General features: G+C 41.5%; 1 long non-coding RNA gene across 1 annotated transcript in view; it reads left to right on the top strand.

Annotated features, from left to right (window-relative positions):
- Nucleotides 1-22,462, top strand: part of LOC141727163 (uncharacterized) — a 54,530-nt gene that overhangs the window by 7,391 nt on the left and 24,677 nt on the right. Inside the window, exons 3-6 of the long non-coding RNA XR_012578212.1 lie at nucleotides 1,286-1,336; nucleotides 17,020-17,108; nucleotides 17,468-17,535; nucleotides 19,522-19,650. This is a non-coding gene — a long non-coding RNA (uncharacterized LOC141727163). The remainder of the gene's footprint in view (nucleotides 1-1,285; nucleotides 1,337-17,019; nucleotides 17,109-17,467; nucleotides 17,536-19,521; nucleotides 19,651-22,462) is intronic.

Genomic DNA, 22,462 nt, shown 5'->3' with positions numbered 1-22,462 from the left:
CCCATCCCCGGCACCCGCTGAGATTCAATAGGATCCCTCAGTTTTCAGCGCAATTTGAGCTTGAGCAGCACCCTCGTGAGGTGCGGCTAATTGCGGGGGCGGCGGGGGATTAGAGGCGTAATGACTTGTCGGAGCGGTGGTGGTGGCTCTGTATCACAGCGTCTTCTTTCCCCCCGCCTTTTACAAGTACAGGCTGTCTCGCTGCTAACAGAGCAATAAAGCTCTGGGTTCATCTCTATATTTTTACTTGCTTGTTTTCCCGGAAGCAAACGAACCTGTCGCTTATTCCCGGTGGTTTATATGCAGATTGTGACACTTCACAGAGTCTTGGGGACCGAAGGGGCAGGGAGCGGTTCCTTCCCGGGGGAGGAATGTGGGAGGAGAGATGGTGAGCGGGAAAGTTCCTCCTGGGTGGAACAGGAGGCAAGGACCGCTTGTGCGAGTGTCTGTACGTGTGAGCTGAGATTCAGGCTGGGTAGGTGACGGGGCAGCACAAGGTGGGCACGAAGCAGGCTGGAGGATGAGGTTGAGGAGTGCGAGGGTGAGGATGAGGGTGAAGGTAGGTTTTGACCTCTTGAGCACTGGTCTAGCTCAGCGCCCTATAGAATAATCTCTCTGCCAAAGACCTAAATCCCAGCCATTCTTGCATGGTTGTCGCCCTTCATAAGCTGTGTGTGGCATTTCCAAGTCAGCATTAAATTTCCAGTGTCAGCCGCTGCTGAACTGCGAACTGCGGAGTGGGATTGTCCGTGTTTAATAATACGTGACACAAACACGTGTGGAATCACATGGAGGGAAAACATGCAGAGCAAGGTGAACATCCCATGCTACAGGCTGGGCATATCACACAGGGGTGTATCACACAAGCCCAAGCCCCGAAATCCTGCAGAGAGGTGTCACATGTTCTCACATGCAGCCAAATAACTTCCATTGCAACACGCATGAGATCCTTGCTTGGACGTGCACAAGTAGATCGCTATTTCCAGGCAGACTTTACGTACTTGCTAAAGAGCCCTGTGGTCTGCAGAGAATTAATTATTGCACTGCTGACCATGCATCACCCTCGTGTTTCTTCCCACCGGGCACAGGTAGAAGTTTTTCAGCCCTGTGCTGCAGCTAAACAGATGATTACACATTGACAGAATCTTTATCCCTAATCACATGATGTTAAATGAATCTTAAAGTCCCTTCTGAGACAAATGAAAAATTCTCTCTCTTTTTCTCTCTCTCGTCCCCCTGTCCATCTGCCTGCACTGTGGACGCGCTCTGTGGAAAATGTTTACAGTTTGGAGGACTCTAACCTTGATTTTCCAGCTTTGAGCTCCCTCTGGAAGCGGTAAGAGCAACTACTCCATGTTACTACTGTACAGATTCCAGCACCATTGTGGGTCGCAGGTGTTGCAGCGGCTATTGTTTGCATCCCTTCTGCAGCCCCGCGACCAGAGCCCCGAGGTTGCACCGACCTCCGTATGCTGCTCCGCACACCCTCGGAGCCCGGGGCTGCCCGTGCTGAGCGGGCACGGAGGTGGAGAATTTGGAGGCGAATTTGGTCCTCACCCAGCCCCGCTCCGCGCCGCCCTTCGGCCGCCCGCTGGCCTCTCGCACCAGGGCTCAGCATGGAGACTCACTTTCTCCCACAAGGGGAATAGACAGCTCATGTGTGGACAGGCATCTTTTTCGGTTTAATGTCAGGAGTGCCGAGCGCCCAACGCAAGGCAGGAGGCAAAGACCTCCGAGATAAACTGGGATTGCTCTTTAGCCCCAGACTGGGAGTGGGGGGACGGCGAAGACAGTCACCGCGCCTAAAAACTAGGCAGAGACATCAGGCAAAACCACTCCTAAACAGGAAAATACCTAGAAACCCCGAGCTGTGCACGCTTGACCAGAAAGCATCTGGGACGGTTGCTTTTGGTTTAGGGGGTGCAATGATCCTTCGGAGACGATGTAAAGGATGCATTTGTAACCAGCTACAGAAGTGAGGGGTGGAGGCAGGATGCTGCGCTATGCCAGAGCATCCCTGAATAGCATTAAACTGTGTCATGAATCAGTGTCATCGTGACGTATGACACACCACAAGGGATCATGATGAGTGACTGGCATAATAGACAGAGATAGTGGACCAAAGTCTCCTTGACAATTCTTAGTCATATGTCTTGGGGGGATAGTTTTACATTCATGATCCGTTTATTTGGAGCCAATACAGGGAGAGAGACACATGAAGCACACGGCTGAATCTGTCTGAGCAGGAGGAAGACGGGCTTAAATGGCACAAAGCGCTGCCGAAGGGAATCTGAAGAGGTCGTAGGTTTAGCAGCAAAACACGTGGAAAGCCCCACCTGCTATTAGGCTATACATAATTAAGCAGGACGCCCCTGGTTTCTCCTGCCAGCCTAGGGAAGGGCTGGCTCACCCAGCGTGTTTCCGCCAGTAATCTGCAGAACCTCTCAGGCACCCCGCCCCGCTGTCCCGCGGGCTGATAACTCCTGTCCCATCGCAAACTGGGGGACGCCGCTCGCGTCCTTTTCCTCACGCCTGGGCTTTGCTGCGGGCTGCGGAACTCCGAGGCTCCAGTGCTAGCAGGGGCAGGTCTGCCGAGCAGGCAGGAAGCACACCTATAATAAACGCTTAATCCGAGAAACGCCCCCAGTGTGCCTCTTACTACGAGCTGGGGAGCCCGAGTTGCTGGAGCTGCGGGGTTTGTTTTGTTTGCCAACTTCCCGAGCTACCAGGTAGAAGCGCCTTTACTTTTTTTCCTTTCCCTCTCCTCCAAACTTAAGTCTCCCTTTGGCGGTGTCTCCAGAAGGGCAAGAGGGCCCCAGTGACTCTTTGAAGGCGATCAGCACTCCGAAATCCGCCTGGGCTGGCTGGGAATGCTTGCCATCTCAGCGGAGATCACTGACAGGCTGCTTCCCGAGAGACTAAGTTCGCGAGGCTCCCTTTTCACATAGATCCTTCAGGAATACTGATAACCTCTAGAAATCTCCATAGGAGGCATTCCAATGAGCAAAATGAATGACATACGCCCAGAAAATAAATGTACAAGAGTGGAATCCTCTTCAGTCTGAACCAACGCCCCACTCCCCTCCCCCAGAACAAACAGACAAACAAACAAACCCGAAAAACTCCCACAAAAGTGATGGTCCAGATACTAAGAAGTTCACTAAGTGTGTGAGTATCTAATGAAAGGAATAGAGATATTTTAAAGAGAAAAAACATCTAATGACTTCATTTGATTTGGAGGATGAAAAAGCCTTTTAAAATCAGTCCAGATTCACTGGCCTAAACGCAGCCAATTTTTGAATATGAAGGTTGTACTGAGTCTGCCTTCTTTCAAGAGGTCATATGAAAGGTAATAGTACAGGTGAAGTAATGTAGTTACGCTGTAGAAACTTTTGTTTCCCTCTCTTGGCAATTTAATTCGGTGCTTCTTCACTTTCCTAGGAACAGACTGACTCCATCAACGGCGATCTTCATGTTTAGACGCATGTCTGTTCAAAGCATTTAGGTTCCCCAATTTGCATATTTCTCCCGACATCAGCGGCATCACTGGATCCTTACGTTATCAGCCTTTTCAAAGCAGGGGAAATTCGGAATAAAACACGACTCCGAAGTGTGCAGGGCAGCAAAGCCGATAGGGAAGTGGGCTATCAAAATCACCTTTTTGCCCTTTTAAAGGGAGGAGTGAAAAATTAAAATAAAGAAGCGCTCCTCCTGAGAGCGTCCCGGTGGCCGAGTTTCGGTAGTTTAGCCATTTCACGAGTTTTCCGCTGACTTTTCAGCGTGTTGCCGAGCTCCTGCCCGTCTCCCACCGCCTTCGGAGGGTCGCCCTGAGGGATGGGTGATGCCCCCGGTTCTGTCCCACTTTGGAAAGAGGAGTCACATCCATACGGGGGGAGAAGAACGGCGGCGAGGGTGCGGGAACCGGACCGCGCAGGCACTGCCGCCTCGCCACGTGTGGTTTTGTTTTTGTTTTTGCTTTATCGAGGCGTCGCCCGTGACCGGCAGCAGGTGTCGCTCCCAGCAGCCCCCCTCCTTCGGAGGGGTGGGGGAAGGTGTGCTTTTGGACACCACTAAGTGATTTTTAAGCACCTGTCCATGGTGTCGACAAATCCGGGTCCGTTTCCCTAAAAGGGACTCGCAAAAGGGTGCGAGGATAGAGGGGGAGAGTGGGTCTGATTCTGCCCAGCCTCTCCGCCCTTACAGCCGGTGACAACTGAGGACGCGGACAGCGGGCTACTCCGTGCCCCCTACCCTGCTCCCCACACATCCCATGGAGCTGAAGAAGTGGGAAAGGATCAGGGCACTTTGCTGCCTGCGGGGTCCGATCCTGTGAAGCCCGTAGTACCTTCAGCGACCCTCCCCTCCAAAAGTCAGTTTCTCAGCCACTTGCCCATCATGGGTAAAAAGCATAATTTCCACACCCACTCCTGGAAGTCCACGGAGGGGATCAGGGTAGCTAGTGCTCAGCAGGTAGGGCCGTCCGCCCAGAGCTTTGCAGCAGCATGAAGAAAAATATAAAACTAAACAGGCAATCAGCTGAAATCTATCCTCTTTAAATAAACTGATTCCTTAGTATTTTCCCAGTATTGTTGTAAGTTGTTGTCTGTGATGTCCCCCAGGGCTCTTTCCTCTGCTCTCTGATTTCGTGTATAAAAGCACCTCTGAGTGATGGATTACTGTGTCATTGCAGCCTGTGAAGGATTAATTTGTTTCATTGATTTCTCTTTAGGCAGATTGCCAGAATTCTCTGCTTCCCACCTTTCTCCAGGACTTCCGCAGTAATAGACAGTAACAGCCTAAAACAAATCAGCCCATTCTTGTAAAAATAGAAACACAAAATCCTGAAGTCCCAGGGAAGCTGTTAAGAAGTTTTTTCCTCATGGTGTAGAGCCACTAATTCCTTAAATGAGTCCATCTTCTCTCTTTTCACCACTTCCCTTTTAAAAAAAGGTTACAATGTCTTGGTGGGAGTTGCTTAGTCTCAAGAGCAATTTCAACAAGCAGTTGAATGTGAGAAATGGGCATTTGATGGTCACAGAGAAATGTTCTGTTCATGCTAAACAGCAGGGGTAGGAATTACAGGAGGATTGCATAAACTTCAAGGTTCATTCTTAAAATCACCAGACCACCTACTTCTAATCAATTTTCTGTCCATCTACCTGTCTGGGATATTAAATAAGCTGTAGTTTATGTCAGGTCCCAGAGTTGCTGGTCTGATGTGTGTGTGGGTGGATGGGACTGAAATCTCCCAGATCAATTCATCTGCATGTTTTCAGGATAATCTGATAAAAAAAATCAGACCTTGAAGTGTCAACCTGTGGTGAAAAAAGAGAGCTGGGCACTCCTTTTGGTGCAGATTGCAGGACCGTGAGGGGAAGAGAACGAGATCTGCTGCTACTCTGACCACAGCACTGCTCTTTTCAGACCTGCTTTATCTCAGCAGAGACAGGTCAGCTGTGCTCTTCTGTTTGTTTCCACAATGCAGCACTAAATACTGTATTGATTTCGTCTCCAAAAGTTTTAAACTTTGGGTGCTTCTAGTGCGTAATGTTATCATAGACTACTGTCTTTACACTTTGGGCTTGTGGAAAGCTGTGTCGTGCAAAACCAGCACTTTTAGATATCATGGAGAGCAGAGAAATATTTATTTTACCTCTGTATCTGACTTGTGATGAGTGTAGTTCAATAACTATTTTCAAAGGGACAGTAAATTTATTGTACTGGATAGTACAGATCCACTGCACAGCAAATCTAGGAAATTTTGAAGTTGCAGCCCGACTATTTTTTCCCCTCCTCTCTCGGAGGATGTCAGCCTACTACTTTCTTTTTTAATTTTCTGTAATTTCAGGTGAAATCCAAATACCAGTACTAGAGTCACAGCATGATTTCTTTGTCATCCCACAAGAAAATATGCCTTGCCTTGCCTGAGTAATGCTCTTGTGTTTTCTTGCATGCGATCCCTCTGTGGTCTGTCAAATCTAACTTTCCCTTGTCTACCTGGCAGGTTTCAAAGGAACTTTAAAAGTTGTCATAAGGAGTTCGTTCTTGTTTCCACTTCTGGGAATCCCTTGAAATCCCTATTTTGTCTGGGGAAACCCTGCAGTGTGGGTTAGCCTGCAGAAGGAAAAGGGTGGCTGCCTCCTGGCATGGCAGCCTGGGAAATGCTGTTATCCTGGGGAATGCTGCAAACTTTCCTTCAAAGGCTTCTGTGGTGTGACAGGGACCCCCACTTTTCTGGCTTAACACAGGCATTCCCACTGCCTGGCATTCCCACTCCACATAGCTTTTCACTGTCAAGTAACTTTGAAAATAAAGGCACAAAATGCAACAGTTCACATTCTTCCTGCTTGGATAGCCAAGCCCCAGGGAGGCTTGGCTCTGAGGGCAGAGTTTGTCTTTCTTGGAAGCAAATGCTCTCATTCCCTCTGCCCCTTTCTCCTTGCCAATCCTTTTCAGCTTACACAGGGGAATCCTTCTGCTCCTTTGCTAGGCAATAAGGAAAGTTATGCTCTTGATTAATAATGATAACAATATTCTTGGCTTGGAAAGTCTGAGTTAGGAGCAGAGACAGATTTCCACCCCTATTCCTCCAGTTTGTAATAAAACAGGCAGAATCCATCACAGACCAAATTTAAAATGCTTAAGTCAAGCTCACATCCTTTCATCCCTTCAGATCTGGAAAGAAACAGAGTCTGTTAGATTAGCAAACATTAACCTCTCGCATAGTTCTGAAAGTAGGATTAATGCCTACTGAAGGGACAGCTGTATGACCCTCACACACACTAACTATACATTAGGGCTGTCACGCTATTGATCAGGAGAAGTTTGTGTGAAGAAGCACTCCCCACCAGGGAGAAAAACTGACTAGAGTGGGGAAAAGCCACTCTAAGATGCATCCACTCCATCTGCTAAGATGCACTTTTAAAAAACTCATCTCCCATTTCTGGCATCAAGTGCAGATGTGCAGGAATCTGCATGCTCCACCCTGCAGTTGTGGTGTATACAGACCACACACAGTTTTCAGCTGTGGCCCTGGGACTGGCTCATCTTTGGACAAAACAGACCTATGCCAATGCTGGATTTGCACATAAGTAGAGTTTTGCTTGGACTCTGCCCATATGGGGCTTTGTGGCCTTGTGGGGTTCTGACTGGCTGTACTTTAGCATATCTATTCCCATTTAGCTAATTTGGAAGAGACTGGTCCTGAAGACATTTCTCCCTCATCCCATAAGCTAACAAGAAGAAGAAGAAGTAGTGATGAATAATGTTTGTCAAACTTTCTTTTCATTAAAGTATGAATTCTTTATGCTAAGAAAGTACAAGCTGATTGTTTCCTAGGGTTTGCTGGGTTAAATACAAACTCTGGATTTGACTTTGGTCGCATCCAATTTTTGTGTCAGTCTAACTCTTATAACATTGAATTCTGCAGAAGCAACTGCAATTTCAGTGCATTTCTGAAAACAGACATTTTAAGGGCTGATCAAAACACTTTGTTAGAGCAATCCTGAAGTCTCATCTGTCATTTAAAATTCATATTTATAAGGGACTCATGACAAAAGTGAGACCAGCTGTTTTAGAATTGAATCTTCCAGTCAAGGTAGTTTTTTACTACATTAAGTGCGATGGCTCACAAGTTGTAAGAGTATGGGACTTGCTCTTAGCAGTGCTGAAACTCTGCAATATGCAAATATTTGCTTTGGTCAGCCTGAATCATAAGATAAAAGAAAAATAAACCTGCAAGGAAGAGAAAGAAAGAACTCCCTTCTGATGGACACAGTGGGGACTTGTGCCTTGCTAAGACAGGTTCATACATTTTGTACAGAGCAACTACTAGATCCTGGCTCAACTTCTGGAAAATATAAAAGAAAAGATCCTGACTGAAAAGGTAAAAATTTAGCCAAAGCTCTGATAGTTTGTTCCCTTGTAGCAGGGAGTAACTTTTTGTTTTAATTTTTTTTTTTTTTCTCATAAAGCAGTAGGGAGTAACTTTCCCCTCCCTGCATTATTGGAGGCTGTGCATTCATAGCTGTATGCATAGGTAGGTAGATAACTGCTGGATACATGAAAGCTGGAAGTTAGGTGCTAAAGGGCATCAGTACTGCTGCTCTCAGCTCACCTCTAAGTCATTTAGTTCAAATAGACAGGTGAAGAGCTAGAAAAAAATATCATGTTATAGCAAGGTACCCAAGAACTGGACACCATTATTTCTCTGGAAACAAGCTCTCCCACCAAGTAGATTGATTTTTTCCTCCATTAAATTTATTTGTTTTAAATTCATCTAGAAATTCGTACAAAGGGTTAACACTCATGCACTTCTCAGCAGTATTTGGGAGTAGATCTCTTGCCTACACATTTACCTTGGCTATTATGAAGCTTTAAAACAGCAGCAGTAAAACTCACCTCCCTGCATTAGGTGTTGCTATATTGCAGATCAAAATTTTGCTGTTTGCAGAACCATGGAAAGAATATCATAATTCAATCTGGTTAGAACTCAGCATTCAATGAGTAACAAGTTTCTGTTTTTCCACAGAAAGTGTGAATTAAAACTCCAAATGAATGAGTAGGACTTCCTTGCTTCATATTTTACAGCCACTGCTGTATTGATAATTCATTTTTTCCAAGTAAGTAAAAAGTATGGGGCTTACCACTCTAGCATCTCATTACTAAGATCACAGGCAACTTATCGAAAATGGTGGGATGATAGACAGTTCCAGTACTTTATGTAGCTATTAAAATTAGCTGCACTAGAACTTCTTTCAGTTTACACCATATTAAAGGAAGTTTAAAAATTGCAGTTTTGGTTCTAATCAGCTTTTCAGCTTTACTGTATTCCAATGTATCAAGAAGACCATCACTAGTAAATAGTAATTGTGTATTGGTAGAGATCATGGCGCTAGAATGGAAGTACGGTTGTCTTATTTCAAAATCCACTGATTTTTAACATGACAGCCATTACATTTTCTAGTCACAAGCTCATGCTTATTTTTGAAAAGCTCAACATGAACATTCTTGACTAACTGCTATGGAACTCCTTGAGCCAGAAACACTGACAGTGACATTAGTTGGAAAAATGCATAGGTTTAGTCCACACTGCACACTGCACTAACAACACATCTTGACCTTGTGCACTCCATCATCTGTGGATTTTAAATAATTTTTGAAATTATTTCAGCAGTCAGAAAAAACATTAAAATTAACTATGATACTTCTCTATCAAAACTGCTTTTTATCTTCTGAGAAATGTTTTCAGGTGCTTCCCTAACATTTGAATAGTAAAGACAAAATTACCCAAGATTTTATGGTGTTTTCTGTAGTTTTTCTCAGCTTTTTAAACTGAGTCAAAATTGTCTTTTCAAAGTTGCCATTTTGGTTTTCAAATTATTTTCTTCATCCACTGTCACAATGGCACCCTGTCGGGTCTGTGAGCATTTCCACAGACCAGAATGTTATGTTTTCACCGGAAATAAAAAAGTATCCTAAAACATGAATTTTGCTCATGGTTACACTTCAGTTGTAATTTACATTTGATTTGATGCTGTCCCTTAGAAATGACAACAGCTTTAGAGAAGGTTTAAAATCCATACAGTGATCCCTTGCAATCATTATAAAATAGCATAGGAATGCCTACAACAGTAGGAACACCACCCTGTCTATAATTCAGTTTAGCTAATTACATCCTGCTTTTCTAAATTCAAGTTTATTTCTAAGCTTGATCCAAAACTTCCAGAAATAACTGTTTTTTCCCATTACTAATTTTGGGGTGGAATAGGTTGTATTTCACTGCTAGAGGAAGTCCTCTGTTTTTTTTTTTTTTTAATAAGAAATGACCTTTGAGTTTATAGGGAGGTGTAAGCCTCTCATATGGATGATCAATAAAGTAAATTCCTTAAAATCCTTCTGGATAAAATAATATAAAAATATATAATAAATTCAATTTTATCATTTCACAATTCATTCTTTGTCACACAGACTCTCACCATGAAAAAAAAAATTGCATCAGTACAAATTGACAAGGGGCAATTGTCTGTCAATGGACTTGCTTTGTAGGTAGGGGAAGAGGTCAGGAATAAAGAATCTTAGAGCATAGGTGCACCAATCACTCAAAAATTGACTGATTCAGTTGTCAGGATATTGAAAGCATATGTTTAGAAATGCATGAGATAGCAATGAATAGTATAGCAAACAATAAATTAAAATTTCAATGTAAGAGAAACTGCAATTAAGGGACTTCTGAAGTAATGCTAGTTTCAGGGCTCAGAAGTTTTGTTTTGCAGCAAAAGCCTGGAAGAGAAACTAAACATTAAAAATCTGTACTTCTGAATATGATTAACACATATTAAACTCCATCTTCAGCACAGTTTCATATTTAAGGTGGTTGTGTCTTTTTTCCATCTCGGTCTACAAATATCTGATTCTGCCAGACTATGGTAAAAATACAGATTTGGATGTAATTCCTTATTAAATAAACATACAATGTAAAGATGCTTCTCAGCTACAGAAAGAGAGTAAAGCAGTTGCTCTTTAACAAATGCTGCGCTACATGCATTATGTAATTTCTATGGTTATAAAACAACTTGAGAAATTGTACTGTAACAATATGATATATGGTAGGATTGATTACTCCAAAAATCCTTTCAAGAGGAAAAATTGCAGGGGAGATGGGGAAGGGAAAAGCTTTTTTTTCTGTTCAAGCTCCACTTCCTAAAGATTTAGCTTCTGTGGAGAAAAACCTCACATTCAGTTGTTACATCGAGTGGTCACTCAATTTGTTTATTAAATAGTCAAATATATTCTTTTCAGTATATATGAATAGTTTAATTTATTCTGCTGAAAGAGAGATAAGTATCAGAAATAGCAATAGAAGTCACATAATGAGATAAGAATACTAGAAAATCTGAGGATTTTAGTACAGTCCATTATTCATTCAATTCCTGGCAGCCTTTATGATTACAAATCACTTGATTGACTAACTAGACATTCTCAAAGTGAATTATGAATCAGGTTCATTTTTCCTGGTTGAGAGTTGGTACATGTTGTAACTCTTCCACTTTGTGATATATCAAGCTCTTGTAACAGTAATAAGAGATATAATCAACTCCTATTTCAGGACAAATAAATTGGCTTTTCAAAAATGAAATGTGGTTGCTAACATTTTTATAGTGTGCAATTTAATTCCTTCCTGCTATTCTCAGAGCACAATCTGGTGTGATGACACAGCTTTTGAATATTTGACTTTGCTGAAATTCTTTTAGGAGTCTCACACCCTCAGTCCAGGCATACTGATATCAGTGGAAATTTGGTGTTGGGTCTAAGAGCAGTGAGTGGTCCCTTTACTTGTTGAAAATAAGCCTCAGACACTGAAAACCTGGGCCACAATTTGCCCTTTTGTGCTGGCTCTGATCTCAGCTTGGGAATACTGAACAGTTTTAAAGCTGTTTAAGTTTACTTTGAAACACAAAAAAGGAAAAAAAAAAAGAAGAATCTCTTCTAAAGTGTGCTTGACCCTCAAGTCCTCTTTCATGAAAAAGTCCCTCAGGCTTTTGTGGAAATTATGCAAAGGGAATGACTGGCAGGCTAGGGTAGGACTCATTTGTAGAACAAATGCACAATCAGATCACAAATCCCCCTGGAATAGGTTTAGTGAGAGGTGCATTTCACCTTCAAATGACTACAGGGAAAACAAAATTAAAAAAAAAAAACACTACTCAAAATCTGTGTGAGTGAATGTCCAAGAAAATCACTATGGAGAGCATTTGTGCCATGCATCTGCATAGCAGATGTAGCCCATAGTGCTGGTTTGGCTCTCTGGGGTGTGGTGGTCTCTGGATGCTTATGTCCCAGTCAGCAGAGGCAGCTCCCAAGAGTGGTGATATGGGCTGGGGTACATGATAAAGTGTTGGGTCCAAGGGACAGGGTACATCACATCCTCTGGTACATGTGCTGAAACAACATCTTCCCACGTGGGGTTCTGTGCAACACCACCACCACAGGTCACAGCTTTGCAGGGAGGAGAGGATTTTTCTGTTGCTTAGCGAGGTTAGCCTAGTGTTTGTGTGCTTATTTTAGTTCCAGTACAGAGATAGGCGGATATTCAGTGGGTTGTCATTATTTGTAAAACAATTTTAAAGACTTCAAGCCCCTCTGTTTCCCTTCTGAAACACAAAAGCATATCTCTTAAGCAAGACCTTTTGGGAGAAAAGATGTATTATCACTTTAGTTTTGGAAGGCCTTAATGTGGTCAGTCATTTAAGAAACAATGGTTACAGACTTCAGATTTCTTCTTTAGTCATCTTTCTTTCTATCTAATTTCTGGCCTTCTAATAACCTTAATTAAATGCTGAGCAGTTTAGAATATTATTAAATAGCTTTCATAGGATTTAAAAAATTTCTGATTACATCACGAGTACAGATTATTAAATATTCCATTCATTTTAAAATTATGATTAAGAGGATCATACCAAAAAATATGTTTGTAACAATTTTAACTAAGCTGTGTTAATTGAGTTAGGGGATAAGAAATGAGATTTAAAGGGTGAGAAATGACTGAAACCAAAGTCTTCATAGTTTTGAAATCAAGTGCATTAAGAGAACGGTCAGAATGGAGGAGGTAGGGAGTCAAAATCTGAATGAATGGTTTGAATAGAAAGTTTACTTATTTTTAGGCCATGTGCGCTGTCTTTCACAGAAATGATTTGCAATGGTGCCTGATGTCATGTGGGTAAACATGAAAGGTAAAAAATGCCTGCTAGCCACCAACAGGGTACATGTGGCTCATTGTCAGGCAAAGGTATGCAACAGGAACAGACACAGAAAGTCTGCTCAGAAGTTGCTACAGCTGGCAGCTCTGCATCCACTGATGTGCAGAAGCACAGCACATCCACCTCCAGCATGCCTGGGTCACAAGGTTGGGATCACTGTCCAAAGTGGTGCATGGAGTGGCAATGATTTTGTTGCCTTTTGTTTAATATCTCAAGTGTGGGCCACTGTTCTCCTGATCTGACATTTGTTTCTAACTACTATTTGTCAGCACAGCACGAATTTTTGCTAGGCTATTTTACTTATTGCTCTGAAATACTAGTTGGTATTTAAACACAACTTTTCTGGTTGCCATGTTCTTCTTGGTGGCCCACTCCCAGATTCTCACCTTTCAGAGGGCTTTACATGGGATGTTCACACCTCACCCCTTGTAGCAAGAACGTAGCTCCAACCTGCCTGGAAGACAGGCAAGATTTTTCTACTTGTGCTCCTTCAACATTAACCAGAGACTAAATCAGTAACCAGAGACATTCACATGCTGGAGGCTAGGAATCATCTGTACATATAAAAATTACAGCATCCTTTGCAGTTTCCTTCTGGGGGTGTGAGAGGAAACCAATACTCATGAAACAAACTGGGGAGAAGAGTGACAGGAAAGTGAATGAAAAGTAGGATGCAGAACTTAAACTACCAGTAAGGGATGATGGAGGCAATGTGCCTTTGTTTAAAAGATTGACAGAGGCAGCCTGTTAAGGACAGGCTAATGCACATGACCAACATCAGGTTGGCTATCAGGTTGGCTTGCACATGGATTCCTCACACTCAGTATGTGCTGCCTCCTTCTTTGGCATGTTTGCTGGTTTCAGAAGTTTGCTGGTTTCAGCACTGATTCAGGGCATAAAGAGAAGCCTAAAACATCATATGCCCAATGAAGCTGGGGAAAGACTGACTGCAAAAAAATCAGCTCTTGAACCCCAAAGAGAAAAGCATAAAATGAATCTGAATTTAACCAAGAATAATAAATACTGTAATGATATACTAATGATGGAGACATTAGTATTGCAGGCTTAGTTATGTAGGTTGGGATTTAATATGTACCTCTTTCTTTCAATCTTAACAGCTTTAATTATTTTCACAAATAAACACACAAGCAAACAAACAAACAAACTCAATGCTTCTTTAAACATTACTAATAAAAAAATCGAGTCATCATGGATATTTGAAAACACAATCAAAAAAAGCATATTGCATTCACACCAACTACATACCAAGCAGAATGTTAATAACATTAATCTTTACTCTATCAGATATTTTCAAGAAATACCACTATATTTTTTGCAATGGCTCATATCTGTCATTTAACTGACATGTGAACTTTTCTAAGTTTGCCAAATCACTGAGGCCTGAATACCATTCAGCAATGTTAATTTTGTTTTCCTATTCAAGCTTTTACACAATTATTCTCATGGCAATCATTCTAGCCTTGAGTATAAATAATACTTCAAGTGGTTTGTTGATATCCAAAAAATTATGTGTATCTACATTAAGAGACTCTGGAATCTAATGGGAAAACCATGCATATTATTAAGCTGAAATGCCTATTTCTTTCCTCCCAGATGGGAAGTAGTACAGGGGAGTGCCATGGCATATGCATTAATTTTATTCCTTCCGCAAATTTTAGCACATATTATTTTTGCAGATTTTGAATCTTTGCCTCCCACCCAGTATACAGAATCTTTGCCTCCCACCCAGTATACAGGAGAGTTAAAAAGGAGTTTGCTGCAGAGAAGATCTCAGTCTTAACAAGGGCCCTGGATAACTGTTAGGTGAGCTGAGGAAGAAGAGCATGGGAACAGTTCTGTTCTGGAGAAGAGTAAGAGAAAAAATGAAGTTTGGTAGGAGGAAATCCTGAGGAGGATCAACAGGGGCAAAAAGAGAGACAGAGAGTATACTATTTTCCTGGCTTTCACATTTCCATCTTACAGACTGGGTGTGCTGGATCTGAAGGTTCTATCAATAAAGGGCATGTTTTAAATGAAGATTACAAACAAAGAATAATGAAAAACATAAATCCCAATATCTGTTCATCAGTGTTGCTACCCAAATAAAAGTCTGTAAGAGATTTCTTCCTAAGTCTATGGATTTCTTGCACACTATTTTCCACAGTTTTATTTAATATTGCTTGTTTTTCAAAATTCCAGGGCTTTTCTTAATTTTTCTTGCTTTTCAGTCCAATGGGGCTTTTAATTTCCTCAGGATCTGAGAAAGTGGAGGGAGCACACTGTATTGCAAGCTGAGTGTTTTTGTGGGAATGAGCTGTGTGGGAGCATTTTATGCAGGCCTTTATAAATACTCAAAAGAATAAGTTTAAAATTGTGATTGTTGATGTTTGCAGATGTGCAAGTGTAGCATGGCATCATCTCTAAAGACTGATGGTCTAAAGAGAGGTAGCACAGTAGAAAATGAGGGTTTACTTACTTGATCAGTGTTTTTCTTTTTGCTGCTTTACTCTCTGGTTCCTGTAAGTTGATCTTTGTATGTGTTTAGACTTCACAACCTGTACCTATCACTTACGAGGAGTTTTAAGCTAACATCTGTTAATGGCTGCAGAATCTAGAGTGTGTGTTGAGTCTTGAGGGGAGCCCTGGGTAAACTGGCTCAGAGGGGGAGTGTGGGTTCAAAATGGTATCGTCCTTCCATGCTGGCTCAGCCAAAGGCTGCCACAATGCACCTACTGTATTTAGATGAAGTTATTTCTCCTATTCCATAGAGGAAAATTATAGCTACAGGTGATCATGGGGGTGGAGAAAAGGCATGAGTGGTGCTCCACAGCCCACCACCCAAAGCAGCTCCTGAGAGAAGGCCAGCCTGTCACACATGCGCAATGCAAGCTGGCTGCTTGTGCCCCTGCAGAACTGCAGTGAGGATTGAGGTCCTTTCCACTGTATATAGGCTTTTTGAATTGATGAACACATCTGTCTCCTGAACAAAAGGAGGTATTATGGCAGATAGGTACACATTGCTTGATTTGAGCATCACAGTGCCCAGCCAGGTCAGTGCCAGATACATAATATATTCTAAAAACACAGATCTGGTGGCCAAGCACAATACTGCATGCCTAGTTGCAAATCTACATAAAATTTAATATTTTTAGTGCCTAATCCATCTTAGTTTTAATTTGATGCACATATTGTTATGAAATATCTTGGTTTTCTCTCTCTCCACTGAACAACTATGGTCAAAACATCTCTATTAGACATTTAAGTGCTACCACTAGATGGAAAGAAGTCAGCCTTTTTTTCTGTAGTCCTTTTTTTTGTCTTCTTTTTTCCCCTCTTCTGATCAGCATAGATGCAGTTTTCATCAGGATAACTTCTGTTGTGTTTGAACTCCTCTTTGTGTGGTTCCCAGCATTTCAGACAGTGCAGCACTTCAGCACCGCTCCCCTATCTGGTATGCTATTCCCTCAAGACTCCCATGGCAGAGAGAGATGGGTAATGTTTTCTGAGCTTCTTCCTCTATTTTTATTCTTCCTCTATTCCTCCTTTTCTATAGAGGATCAAAATGGATTATTTTCATCTTGACATGCAAATGCCTAGGCTGTGCCCTTGGCTGAGATCTCAGCATTGACTACATAAGTGAAAGATATGGGAGCAGTAGAGTTTTAATATCGCATATGGAAGCAGCAGTCTTATTTCTTAAGAAAAAAAAGAAAAAAAGTTACTGTAGTCCTTTGTGCCTTGAAAAATAATAAAAAAGCCTAATAAAAACATTTCCTCATGCACTACTGAATACTATATTCATATGCAGTCATTGGTCTGCACAGAGGCAAACGAACATTATGTGCAGTTTGGTATCTTATTGTTGTACTCAGATCTGCCTATTTGCCATGCCAAAAGTATCAATGGGAGTAAAAGACACATGAATAATTTTACCAAGTCAGATTACGCCTCCAAATATGAACATTTAATAAGGGATGGGATTATAAAAGAAATAGGGAGGATTTCTAAGACTGCTTGAGAAACGCTTACAGAGATAAAAAGGTCAAATTCTTCACCAATTTTCACTCTGCACCACAGCAGTTAAGTAAATGAAACAAAATGACCTGCAAATCGGTGCAGGATACAACTCTCAGAATTCATTGATACACCATAAAAGTCATCATGTGGTTTCGTGTTAACATGAAAGAAATGGTATCTGACCTCGAAAGCATGCATACTGGCTCACTGTTTCTAATTATTATAATTTTTTTTTCTGAAACAGCAGCAGCAAAACACTATCAAGAAACTGCCTCCTGGCTAACATTCTCAGCAAACCCTCATGGCTATTTACGGAAATGAGCAGCCCAACAAGTAAGTTGTTAGCTTAAATGAAAATTACAGCAGATAAAAATTGTCAGCCTGGGAACTGAACTAACAAGGAAAAGAATTGCATGAAGCTGATGGCACAGTTTTGAATTTTGGGAAGAATAAAAGAAAGCACAGCTACTGAAATTAACTCATGAGACTGAGGTAAACAGTCTCATGAAAGTCTGCATCCATCGTTACGTCGCACATAGCTGATGAGTGCACGACTCTCAGCAGTGATGGCTTAACCAAGCTTTCACACACTAGAACTCAAGTGTTTACGGTAGGCAGTGAATTAAGTGTGGACTGACAACGTAGCAGCATGGTGCTACTGTTAATTGTTCTTGCTTTTTACTTTCCTGCAGGAAAAGTGACTGGATGGGGTTAGGCAACCTGGGTGCATTCTTCAAAGCATTCCAGAGGAGTAAACAAGGTATTTGCAAGAAGCTGGGGAAGCACTCAGGAACAAGGTCCTAAGCTGGCTGAGTGGGGTGAGGAGTTAGAGGGGAAAGGTGATAAGCCATGCCGGGCTTGTTCTGCAGTGTCCCTGGCTGGTGTTCAGACTAAAGTCTTGGACACAGTCCACTGACAAACTTTCTGCCAGGAGATTTGTTACTACAAGAGTTTTGCTTAGGCAGGATTTTATTATAAAAATTGTCTCAATCCTCCTTTTATAAAAATCTATCCCACCTTTCTCTTCTAGCCCAGGAGGAGGAATATTTTGTGTATCTGGGTGAAACACACAAACAATATATCTGGGTGAAACACACAAACAAATTCATTTCCCGTGGATAATATATTCAGAGTGATTTGCTTTTCAGAGTCAGAAGCCCAAAATCATGAATTTATTATGCAAAGTAATAATTGCAAATTATATTGGCAAACTCCATTCCAGAAAAAAAAGGGAGTATTAATATAACTAAAAGGATTTAAAAAATACTGGCTCTTAACTTGGGGCTACTACAGATATTTTAGGAGGTTATATATCTCTGTTCCACGTAAACCACCAGAGGCAGTAGCTTTCATTTTAAAGGTCTAGTGAGATACTGCAATTAATGGGCCCATCTAACAGCATATGTCGTGCTTGTATTGAGTAGTAAGACACGGAAAGAAAATGAAAGAAATGCTTAGTGCCATAAAAATTTGCATCTCTTTCTAGTTCATTTTTTAGTGCAAAGAAATGAAATATATCAGGGTCAGAACATGAAAGGATTTGATTCCAGTTTTTGGGTCAAGCTAGGCTATGCCTTTAGTGGGATAACTGGACAGCATATTTTGACTTTGTGGGTCTTAAAGAATCTGAAATGCCTCATTAACAATCCCTTGGAGATATATAACACTTCCCAGGGATGAGTGGAGCAGCCCAGCTTCTCCATGTGAAACTAGGGGCAGGTGGCTATCCTTCCTTCAGGACGCCCACATGTTCCCTGCCTGGCTTGGTCCTTTGTGGTCATCAGCAGAAAGGAGCACTGACAGCTGCCAGAGTCAAGATCTTTAATGCAGTACTTGTCAGCTATAAAGAGATTCATTTATTCTGCTGGACCTGTATGCTATATCAGGAGTGCTCACAGGATTAATTTGCAGTCATGGTCTTCACAACAACCTCACAGCTCTCTGCTGCTATAGGAGCATTTTCCTCTCTGGCACATATGTTCCATGAGAAGGCATTCTGTAGTAGATCATACTATCCAGGCTAGTTGCGATTTGTGGGTAGTTATGACAAAAATAATGTTCTTGTAAACTTTGCAAATAATAATTGCAGTACTTACAGTGTAATTCACAGATGCTGCACCATTAGAAAGTAACTTCAGTTAAGCTAAAGTTACTAAAGCTAAAACTTTAGTGATATTTTCAGCATTTCATAAAAGCATTGTGACCTGAGTGCAAGGATGGGATTCAAGTTCTCTACAAGTTTGATTCTGTCTCTGTCACACATGCTGGCTGTGCTCTTGAGAGAGTATAGTGCTTCCCTTCCCAAAAGGGAGGTGCTTGAGTATCACTTGCTGCTACCAGCCCAGGAGGAGCTTATTCAGATTGTGGTGTGAGAGTCTCCATGTAGCTAGGTTTCCAGCCCTTACATGAGGCATTTGAGGCATTTAAAACTTCACCTGATTGTAGTTAAAGCCTTAAGGGATGTGCCTTTGTGAGGTGGGGAGAAGAGTGACAGTTGTTTAGCATTTCCAAGGGACTTTGAAGCTGTGGGAGTTTACAACCCACTGCAAGCAGAGAACAAACTCTCTAACCCTTATTATCTTTTGTCACAGTGTGCCTTATTGATAGTGATTACTGTAAAAGGGTTCCACCTGGTTGGAGAAAGGTCATTAAAAAAAAACATGTCACTGAGATGTTTAGTGTGTAAACACAGAATTAGTTGAAATTCTCCTTAACTGAACAAAAAACTATTTTGCTTTTCAAGCAGAGCAAGAGAGATCATGATTCACAGATCGTTTACACAGACCCGGAGACCAACACGTCTTTGGACTGAAAAAGAGGAGCAATCTGCAGCCTCCAGCCTCACCCAGTTGTGTTATCAATCGCACTTACAAAGGTAAACCTGCTTCTTAGATGTCACAACACAGTTCCTCCAAAAGGGATTATACTGTAGCATGGTCTTGGTCTTCCTCATCAGGCGAGGACACAGACTAATAAACTCCTTCAAACATTCAGTAAATCAAACTAAAAGCACAATTAAAATTAGAAAAGGGAATTGGAGTTCAGCAAAACTCAACAAAGCTGAATAACTACTCAATTGAGTCCAATTCTTGTGGTATTTGTAGAGTTATTCTTGTGAGGAAGCTGTTTTGGGAATTACTTTGGGTCATCCAAATCATGCTTGATGTGGCAGTGTTTTAATATGGTTTGGGGAAGTTCCTGTCACTTTTTCATGTTCTCAGTGAAATTACTATCATATCTGATGACCTCAGCAGCATGACAGGCTCTGTGTCTCTCCATCCATTGATCCAAAGAAACTTTGCCATAAGGTTTAGCAATAAGTCTGGAAGTACTACAAATAGTTACAACTGATCTCTACATGCCAAATAAATGAACATCATGCTGAAGTGCATTGCTATTAGGCAAAGCAAACAACAGAGATTCTAGTATGAGCTGAAGATGTTCATGTTAAAAACCATGTTGGTGGCCCTCAAATTGCATCATAATAATAATGTAAAAATGCAGAGTCAGGTCTGTATTTCCTTGCTAGGGTCTCAAGTCTGACTTTGAAATTTCAGTTGGCCCTACTGCCTTGAAAATTAAAGTATAGTTGTATTTTACTCTGTTTTAACCTTCAAAGTTTGGCAGTCTGGACTCCTTTTTCTGCTGGTGAAGGAGGCAGATCAGCCCATCACTGTGTAAGAGAGGTAGGCTCTGGGTTGCTGACTTCTGAAGACACTGAGGTGATCCTGGACTGATGTGCCTCCAAAGCTGATACCGTGCAGGTGGCTCCAGCATGCAATCCACAATGCTGAGTGAGCAGTTCATGTTTCCTACCCTGCCCCTCAAAACGTGTTCAAAACAGTGACAGTTTGTCACTCAGTAGACAAACAACCTAATGAGTGTAGGTCTTACAGGCTGTTTTTTATCTGTTTGTTTCTCATCAAACTAAGAAGGGAAACACAGTATTCTGTTAAAATACTTTGGAAAGACGACAGAAAGTGATAGTGCTGGCCATCTTCTTGTAGTGCAATAGCCCTATTGTCAGAGGTGTCACAGAGGAAGAAGGACACGTGGGTCCCATTTCCCCTTCTGCCTTGAGCTGCTCAGACCCTTGTTTCCTGCCCTTTAGAGAAAAGTCTCTAGTCAATGGGAGGATTCAGTATTCACCAACGAGCCAGTGAGCAAAGATGAAAGGGAGCTCATGGCTTCAGGGGTCAGGGCATTCTTTCAGTTGCACTCTCTACTCCCAGGATAATTTCTGTTTATTTAAAGACTCCCATGTGTAAGCATACACAGTCCTGGCATGACACAGTGACATGGTTTCACAGTTTTTTGCTGACCCACATGAACTGTGCCTTGCAAAAAACGTATAGAACATACATGATTTTGTTGAATAGAAATTGAAGATATTGGGGCTATTCAATTGACAGAAATTAGTAAGAAGGAATTTAAAATAGCACTATTTGAGATAAGGAATTGTACTGAGAAGGTAAAAACAGGTTCTTTGTTTATCCAGTCAAGAAAATAATGAAGTAGAAATGAGGAAAAAAAGGTAATCAAAGGAAACTTTTATTTTCCTTTTCTCTCTCTCTCTTTTTCCCAAACAAAAGCTGCAATTAGCCTGTTGAACTAATTACTACTAGGTTTAACTTAGGCCAAGAGATTAGTAGGATCTGAAAAGGATTACACAAGTATATGCATAATGAAAATATCCATAAACTACAATAGGTAGAATATTATCTCAAGCCCTTTTATAGAATAGCTCACCTCTTAATATCAAGTGAATCCTGTGTACCCCTGTCTAGTCAAGGACCTTGTGAAGTACTCCTCATTTTATCCAGGGTCTGTACTTATCTTCCTTAGTAAAAAAAGACAATAAAAGAAGTCAGCTAAAATATAATACATGCCTCTGCATTAGTTCTGTTTCAGGGGAGCAGCTATTTTATTGCTTAGATGGAACAATGATTGTACAAAGTTGAGTGATACTTATACTTCTTATATTAGCATTTTTACCCTATAATTAAAGTTCAGCCCTGGTAAATAAAGGGAGAAGCATAATCTGACCACCCGGCTAGGAATGAAATTTTGGAGCCATTTCCGTAAGAGGAAAGCCACAACAGTGGGGATGTAATTTTCCATTATAAGTGCACACCTACTTGCAACAGGAGTGAGCCGACAACAAAGGTCTTTGCAGAATAGCCTCATACCAATAATGCAGTGGGAGAGATGGACATCTATCAAATTCTGTATGTGGCATTTCATGCAGGCTGAGGACAAACCTTTCCCCTGCACTCTGTTATTAGATGCACAATGATGCTTGGAAAATCAGAAAGCATTTCAGGGTTGTGCTCTTCCTCCTCCTCTTCCTGGACTTAGTTATTTAGAAATTAACAAGTACAGGCAGATTTTAAAATAACTGTCAAGATTTTATTATTAAAATAAAATAAAATTATACAATTATAAATATATAGTATTGGTTATATAAACATATAACTAATTATATTATTTAGTGTCTGGGAGGCCATAGAAGTTAAGGGAAGACTAACTCTTGTGTTATATTAAGTCAATAGTTATTTAGTGTCTGTAGTAAATGTCAAATCCGAATTTCATTTGAATTTATATAGCATTTTCCTCTCTGATCTCTTTTTTGCTGGTCTCTTGAGCCATCTAAATTTTCCCATTCCTGAGTCAGGCTGCCCTTCTAG

The sequence above is a fragment of the Zonotrichia albicollis genome, chromosome Z (genome assembly GCF_047830755.1).
Source record: "Zonotrichia albicollis isolate bZonAlb1 chromosome Z, bZonAlb1.hap1, whole genome shotgun sequence".
Lineage (NCBI taxonomy): Eukaryota > Metazoa > Chordata > Aves > Passeriformes > Passerellidae > Zonotrichia > Zonotrichia albicollis.
Note: the sequence above shows the minus strand (reverse complement) of the source record. Positions and strands in the feature narration are given on the sequence as shown.